Source organism: Canis lupus, chromosome 35 (assembly GCF_011100685.1).
Source record: "Canis lupus familiaris isolate Mischka breed German Shepherd chromosome 35, alternate assembly UU_Cfam_GSD_1.0, whole genome shotgun sequence".
NCBI lineage: Eukaryota > Metazoa > Chordata > Mammalia > Carnivora > Canidae > Canis > Canis lupus.
The window spans coordinates 15,214,238-15,223,079 of NC_049256.1; positions in this window are offsets into that span (position 1 = coordinate 15,214,238).

An 8,842-nucleotide genomic window follows, 5' to 3' on the forward strand; every position below is an offset into this window, starting at 1 on the left:
TATGTACAGGACTGACAATGAAACCTTACCAATGCATCTGAAGCTACTTCTAGACATGTTTTGTGTTGGCTTCTTTTTATAAGGCTGTCAATTTACTTTCTTTCTTTCTTTCTTTCTTTCTTTTTTTTTTTTTAGTAGGCTCCACTCCCAGCTTGGAGCCCAAGACAGAGCTTGAATTCACAACCCTGAGATCAAGACCTGAGTGGAGATCAAGAGTCAGATGCTTAACCAACTGAGCCACCCTAGTGCCCCTGTAACTTGTTTTTTAAGAAGGAAAGCAGATACAGGCTTATTATGAAGATAAAATTAACTTTTTGTGAGGATGAGATCAAAATTGCACTTAAAGCACTAAATGTTTACACAGCACACAGAACAGTGTCACCATATATCTGTGAGGAGTTTAGGATTACTTAGTCGTATCGCATTTAATCATGCCAACAATCCTGAGGAGCAGGAACTATTTTTCTCATTTTGCATATGTGATGGGGCAAAACCTACTCATGTGAAAATCGTCTATGACTTACCTCCTCTCCAGACCTCCAAAGAAAACCCTCTATGTGTGAGCTCAGTTTCTCCCTTGTTTCCCCCTCCTAAAGATGTAGAATCCTTTCTGAAAGGAGGCACAAACAGAAGTGCTGAGGATAGACAAGCTGGGATGAATGAAAGTTTCACCAGCAACAATTAAGAGAGTGTAAGACAAGTCCTCGGGAGTCAGGATGTTGAGGACAGAGCGACATTGGGGCAACTGTGGGGTGGGAGGGAAGAGAGATTTTGTTTTTAATTTAAATCAATTTAATTAAAATTTAGCATATTATTATTTTCAAGAGTAGAATTTAGTGATTCATCAGTTGCATATAACACCCAGTGCTCTTTACAGCATGTGCCTCCTTAATGTCCATCACCCAGTTACCCTGTCCCCCCTCTCTCCTCCCTTCCAGTAACCCCCAGTTCGTTTCCTAGAGTTAAGAGTTTCTTGTGGTTTATCGCCCTCTCTGATTTAATCTTATTTTGTTTTTCCTTCCAAAAGGAAAAGAGATTTTAATGATTTTATGGAGAATGTATTTGCATCTCCTTTAACTTCAGTTGAGGTATGTGAGAAATTCATAGAATTTGTTTTCATTGTTTTTGCCGGTTGAACTCCTTCTTCAACACATCACTTTAAAACTCCTGGGTTGGGATCCCTGGGTGGCGCAGTGGTTTGGCGCCTGCCTTTGGCCCGGGGCGCGATCCTGGAGACCAGGGATCGAATCCCACATCGGGCTCCCTGCATGGAGCCTGCTTCTCCCTCTGCCTATGTCTCTGCCTTTCTGTCTCTCTCTGTGTGACTATCATGAATAAATAAATAAAACCTTAAAAAAATAAAATAAAAAATAAAACTCCTGGGTTATAAGATGGCATATTTAAGAATGTTCAGGTGCAGAGAGTATAAATGATCTTCCCGAGATTCCGGATCTTCTACTTGAATCAAGTGTTTTTTCCACTTTGTCATTTGGCCTTCTTGTTCATTCACTCATGCAACAAATAGTAGCTGATCACAAAATAGACCAGGTACTATCTTAGGCCTTGAAGAAATAACTTAGCTGGAAGCTGCAGAATCTGTCATTTTGAAACTCTGCAGAAGACCTAAATCCAGTCACCTTTGGTCTGATTTTTCCCGTGTTTGGCATAAACCACCTGGGTGGACCGGTGGACCTTTAATTACCCAAATGCAAAGCAAACACCCACCTGTTACTCAGAGCTAAAGCTGGGAAATGACAGTAATACCATGTTGTAGAATGAGAACAAAAGCCTTGTCTAATTGTAAATTTTTCCCTATGGTAGAGCCAAAGCTTTTGTTGATTGGTGTCTTTTGTTGTCATTCTTTTTATTTTTTAAGAGACTGAGTGGCAGGAATATGCCTTTTCTCTACATGGACCTGCTGTACCCTGTGCCAGGAAACCTTTGTTTCTCTTGAGGAGAGGAGGACAGTCAGGCATGATCCTCACGTTGGGATAAAAGAAGGTGCCCAACTGAAAAAAGCTCTTTGCAGTTCAGGCTGTACTAGGATGTGAGTGTCCTCCTACACATTGTGTTATTTCAAACCAGGAAAACACACACACACACACACACACACACACACACACATACACACACACCTTGGGAAATTCATCAGTGTTAGAATACAGTGTCCCATTGGGCTAGCCCTGTTGGGGCTATTCCCACTGCCTTAGAACACAAAATGAGAGCCTGGGAAGTAGCCCCAGGCCTGGATAAAGAGGAGAACAATAACTATTTCTCGGTCTTCTTGTGCAAGTGTCCCACATTCCACCTGACTACTTCCTCTATCTTGACATTTTCTCCTCCTTTGGTTCTAAAATTGCACACTTTTTTGGTTCTCCCCCTACATCACTGGATGCTCTTGTTCAAACATCATTTTTGGCCCTCTTCTGCGACCCAAGTTCAATGACCTCAGGACCTGGTTGCAGATCTCTTTCCCTTCTTATAGCTACACTCTGACCCTCTACAACTTCATCCAGTACTGAGGCTTTAACTACCATCTCTATTTTGATGACTCTTAAATTTATATCTCTAGCCCTTATCTTTTCCTTTAACTTGAAATTTGCATATCTAACTGCTTTCTTAGCCTGGCCACTTGGCTACCCAATAGGCATCTCCATTGGAACTTTAAAAAAAGTCCCTTGATTTGGGCCTCCAACCTTTCTTCCACAAATATTCCCTTTCTAATGAAACAATGCCCACTCGTTTGCTCAATGAAAACTGGGAGTGGCATTGAATTCTTCCCTTTCTTCCTTACTCATAACTGATCAGAAAGTTGCTTTCATTCGTGTCCCATGCACACCAACTCTTTCCCATATCCATGTCCACTGCCATCACACAAGACCATTCCAATAGCCTCCTACTGGTGTCTCTGCTTAACCAATCTGCTAGTTTTTCAACAGCCATGACCCTCTTTGAGCTACCTCCTGCTACATTTGGAATCAAAGTCAAACTCCTTATTGTGTCTACAAGCCACCCGACTCTCCAAATTGATTTCGACTTTATGTCACTCTCTCCCTTACTTAGGCCGTAATGACCTCTATTTAGGGGAAGGAAAACCTCACCACCACACCCTACATGCTAGACTAACAGTAACATCACTGTCCCAAGGGGAATGGGTGGTCCTGGGCCTGACAACAGTGGGATCCCAGTGCAGACCCTCATGAAAGGGGGACAGAGGCCACATCATAGACTCATCTCAACTGGGCACCTTGGATGTGGGACACCATGAGAAACTTCAAGGGTACCAGAGAGGCTAGGGAACATCAGAAGGGAGGTTGTGGCTCCTGCCCCACTGTAATCTACAATATTAATAGAAAAGTGACTTCACCACTATGTGACAAGCACCTAAGACATTCAGTTTTTGCACCAATGAATCTGATAGAGCCGCTGCCCTGTAGGACTTTCCAGCCTTGTTGGAGAGACAGACAGATAAACAAATAATGGCAATACAGTGTGATAAGTGCTCTCTCAGGAATAGCTAATAAGAGCGATAGCACAAAGGCAGCAGCGGGTAATACTTGCTCCAGGGGGGCACTAAACAGACATGGCTATCAGGATTATTCCACTGTGGCTGGAGTGATGGCGCCTATGGGCTTTTCTAGAGAAAATTTCCAAATGATCACATTTTAGATTTCAATATTAAAAAAAAAAAAAAAAAAAGACTAGTGCTGTGTAGAGAGACAAAGAAGGCCATCTTTACTAGATGGTGCTCTTGATTTAAAAGTGCCACTGATCACATGAATTTGCAATTTTTAACAGAAGGGGGAAAAAACATAAGTTGCATCAGGTTTTCTTTGTATACATTTTCTAGTGACATGCCAATATTACTAGTATTATTAACTCTTTAGGGGTCTGTTTTTTTATTACAGTCCCTGACAGGATGCCACTGAGGGGAGTAGTGAAGGTGCTTTAATTACCGCAGAACAAATGCCAGCATTTTAAGGGTAGCAGGAAGGCACACACAGAGCCCGTGAGAACTGTTTCAGAGGCCAAGAGACGCCAGCCAAGGCTGTTTTTCTTCCTCCCCTCTGTGGTCCAAAGGACACATTTGATTCTCATGCCAGGTTTCCTCTGCTGGAAAAGTTAAAAGGAAAACTTAATCTTGAATATTTGTGACTCTTCTCCTTTGAGGATCAGAGATATTTTTCCTAACGCCACTGTTGGACCGTGTCTAGACTTGCTTCCATTCTGAAGCTGTCATAATGGAGTAGCATTTCCAATATACAGATGGGTCATCGTTTTAATACACCAACCATTTGCTAATGATAAGGAGCACAATTAGATTAGTTTTCTGGAGGCAGGAATCAATACCCTGGTGCATGTGGACCTGATTAGCCATTGCTAATTAGAGCTTCCAGACATTAATCAAATACCATGTATGGGGCTAACCAACCAATGTGGGTAGCAAAAAAAAAAAAAAAAAAAAAAAAAAAAAAATCTATTGTCTCCCCTTGAATTCTCCATCCTGGTTCACCTTGAAATCAGACCCAAAGACAGAAATCTTTGTGTTAGGCCCACATTGATGGAGCAGGAAGGCTGTGCTCTTTCACGGGCTCCTGAGCCTTCTGGAGGATGAGGCCAACGTGATGTCATCAGGCTCCTTCTTAAACAAACACGAGCTTCCATCTTGCAACCTAGACACACTTCTCACGGCCACTGTGGCAGCAGTGGACATGTGCCAGCTGCAGGCTGGACCCGGGAAGTCAGACCAACACTCCTCAGTCTAGACAATAAATAAAAAGAAATGCTCACTAACTAATATATTATTCATGAAATAGCTCAATTGCCCATCATGCCACATACTTGTATTCATACAATTATTCCTGTGTGTTTAAATAATGAATGTTATGTTTGTGTTTACTAACACAAATCGCTCATTAATCCGTATTCAAACCATACAGTGCCTTATATGAACTCTTCAAAAACTGTACTCGATCAGCTTGTCCCCACCTCAAATTGGGGACAGTTTCTATAATGCTAATTCTAAGACATACGATTGAGCCCTCTAATTTAGCAAAACCTATAGGGTGAACCAGGCTTGAATAAAGATTCTGCTGATAAAACAGGGTGAATCTAGAAGTGATTTAAGATTTGTGGGATATATTGCAAATATTTTTAGCACCTATGTTCTTAATTCCTGGTTCCTTAATGCTTCTGAATTTACCTTGCAAAAAGCTGCTTATTGCCCCACAAGCACCTTCAATGTCTTCATAATCTTTTTTAAAACGATACTTTGCTAGAGAGCCAGAGTATGTGTGCATACTATCATAATTTTTTTCTTCAGAAACAGGAGGTCAGATGTGAATGAACCCAGATCCCAAAAGGCTCACATGAGATTTGAAATTCTCAACCTACAAGAACTGATCAGTTTTTGGGGTCATGAAAAGCACGTTTTTCTGACCAGTCTTAACATTCTCAGCTTTTGATTTCAGCAGGGAGGGAGAAGTGGAGTCCCTAGGACCTAGTTGCAGGCAAACTGAACAACCCTGGAGAAGGAAGTGGTACCAAATAATAAAAATCAGTACGGAATCAAATCTTGCTTGAATCCTAATTCACAACATACCACTGGTGTGGCTGGGACATGTGTTGAATATCTCTGAACCTCTAGGATGAGGGCAGTTATGCCCAAGGTCACAACAGGGCTTTGAAGGTGAACATGAATACATGTGAGTGCTTGCCACAAGGCATCCCTGGAGTTAGATGTCACCAAGCACTACTTCCCTGGGCCTCTTCCCTTAATTCTGGTTCTATAGACCATAATGTTTTGGAAACCAAGAATTGCATCTGTGTCTTTGGTGCCTGGCACTGTGGTGCATAGATTTGGCTCAATAAATCATTACTGAGCCAAAATGAACTACCAGAAAAGCCACCAAAAGGACATTTAGGGGACATGTGAATGTTTCTTTTCCCTCTTTCCCAAAAGTCAATATTGCACAGAATCTCTAAGGTAGTAATTTCCAGAAATCAGAAGAAATATTCCAGAAGAGCCAAAGCAAATCCCTCCTGTAATTTCAGGCATTGAAAAGTGTGGTTATGGGGGAAAAAATCTTCTCTTTCATTTCTCTGACCTCTTCCTCTTGTGATTTTGGGGATATGTGTGCATGGAAATTGTGGGGCAAGGCATGGAACGCAAATATGATGAGTATTCAGATTATTTATTTTAGTTCTGGATAGACTGTTGGAGAAAACACAAAAGTATGTGAGTAAAATGTGTAGTTATTAGAGAAAGGGCCAAGTTTAAAAGAGGGACATAGTTAATACCTGATGCAATTCTCAAGATAAATATATCAGGTGGGAAGCATCTTGAGTTTCAATCAGGGATACACCACGAGCTTCCACTTAATTCAAGAATTGAGAAGAGAGATAAAGTGGTGTATCTTTACAGTGCACCTTGGCCTTTGAGGAAAAGGCAGCGTGCCCTATAAAAGCAAGGCGAGCAGTGAACCATCAGACACTGTCAGCAGGGGCTGACCTTTGAACAAGGTCATAGAATGCAACTAAGGGCATGCCTTTCTATTAGAAATCATATTTCCTTTTCTTAAAGTAAACAAATTTAGTACTATGTAGTTTTAAAGTCAACTGCTAGTATTTCTCTTGTCCATAGGACATCATGGTGACCAACATAAAGTTGAAAAACTTTGCAGAAGTTAGAAATGTGTTACCTTGGCATATGTCAATTATTTCACATATTTTTTAGCACTTCCCATGTCCAACCAAATTCCACTGTGGCACTTTTTTTGCAGGCAAATTGGGGAGAAAGATGGCCCACCAAAGAGATCTCTCCTGCCAAGTTCTATGTTACTGTTGGTCTCAGCTGAATGGCCGGGTTTTTCCACAATGATTCTCAATTTAGTAAATCACAAATCTTTATTTACAACCTAAGAATAGCTAGACTGAATAATCGGCACCATCTCTTTCTGTGTGCTTAGGGATGAAATTTCTGCCATTTGGAATCAAATTCCCAGTTCCAAAAATATTGGGAGTCCCTACATGAGCCCAGGGCTCTCCCAGGAACTCCAGAGAGTGGTAGAAATTCAACTGAGTCACATCATAGAGCATCTGGCACTAAGCCTTTGCTACAGTGGTTGTTCAGTCTTTATTCAAATGGATATGTGCTCTGCGAGCCACTTTGTGTTCTAGAAGAAAAACAACAGATGCTGACGCACAAGAAGGAGAAAGAGCCGAATTTTTCCTTAAAAATCCAAGCCTCTGATTTCATGGTTTCATCCCCAAACCCTTTCTCCAGTACTTCCCCAGCCAGAGCTATTCATTAGACTCCATCATCTTAAGTCAATTCAAACACTCAGTCCAAATCTCCTGTAATTGAAGGACTGTTGAGACACAAACACTACACATCCATCTTAAGTCTCAAGTCTCAAGTTTATAGCATTGGCATAACTTTAAATACTAAGCAGCCCTCCAGCCTCTGATTATTGTCACTGACTGCGGTAGGCATATGTCATATTATCTGGTCTGCTTTGTTTCTCCTTCTCAGACACAAGCACCTCCTTTTCCTTTAGGTAATTATCCTTTGTGCTAGTTCATATAGTTGTGGGGTAACGAGAGATAATGGCTGCCCAAGTAGGACTGTCTCACCTCCCCTCGATTTTATATGTGGACACTGCGATAAGACAGTCTTTTTCTTTGAGTGTCACTCTCTGAGACTTTATAAGGCCTGGAGCTCTCCCTGCAGACCTTGCCCCCCCTCCCCCACACACACACCCAATCGCTGGCTATTTGAAGGTCAACCAAAAAGATAAGTAGGGACCTGAAGACCTCAGCTAAATCCTTCCATCTTGTCATACCTGAGGCCAGTTCAACCTCTGTACTTTCAACTTCTGTGGTCCATTATAAGACTTCTTGTAACTTAGAGTCTTTTCTGTGACATGCACATTTTTTATTCCACAGATTCCACTTTTAGACTCCTTAATTTATTACTCAACATTTCTCCTACCCACAAGGCTGGGTTGAAAACTTTCTTCCCACACACCTAAATACAGAACATTGGTCTTTTCTTCTCTTGGGTACAGATCCAGCCAATTTTATTTCATGATAAAAAGAGCTTGCCTTACCATTTTAGTTGCTATCCTCAGGGATCTGTCCCTCTAGAAAGTTCTAGTGAAACTTTCTTCTCATTAAGGCACTAGGTTCTTGTTTTGCTTCCCTGATACAACTGTCTTTAATTATACTGCCTAGATTTTCCCTTCTACTACTTACTCGGCAGGTCTTGTTTTCTTTCTTCCTTTGCTGCCTTTTCTGTTAATGCTTTCCTAGACCAGGGGTTATTAACAAGGTTCATAGACTATCCATTAATGGGCTTCAAAAAATTCTCAAGGTGTCTTGAAATTGTATGAAGCTTTTACATGAATTTACATATATACACATATTAGTTATCAATTGCTGTGTAACAAATTACCCCATCAATTAACAACTATAAACAATAAAAAGTATTTAACAGTTTCTGTGGATCAGAAATCCAGACACAGATTAGGTGGGTGCTTCTACCTTTCAAAGTGCAATAATCAATTGTTGTTCAAGGATGTTTGTCACACTTAAAGACCCCAGTGAAGGGAAATAATTTCCAACCTTCCTCACAAGGTAGTTGGCAGGATTCAGTTTCCCATGGGTTATTGCCTGAGGACCTACCAGTTTCTTGCCACCTGAGTCTTTTACAGGGCAACCCACAACATGGCAGCTAGATTTCCTCAGAACTGACAAGGGACAAAGAGAGAGGGAGCAAAATAGATGTCACAGCCTTTCTGTAATCCAGTCTCAGTAGTGACACCCCATCCCGTCTGCTGTA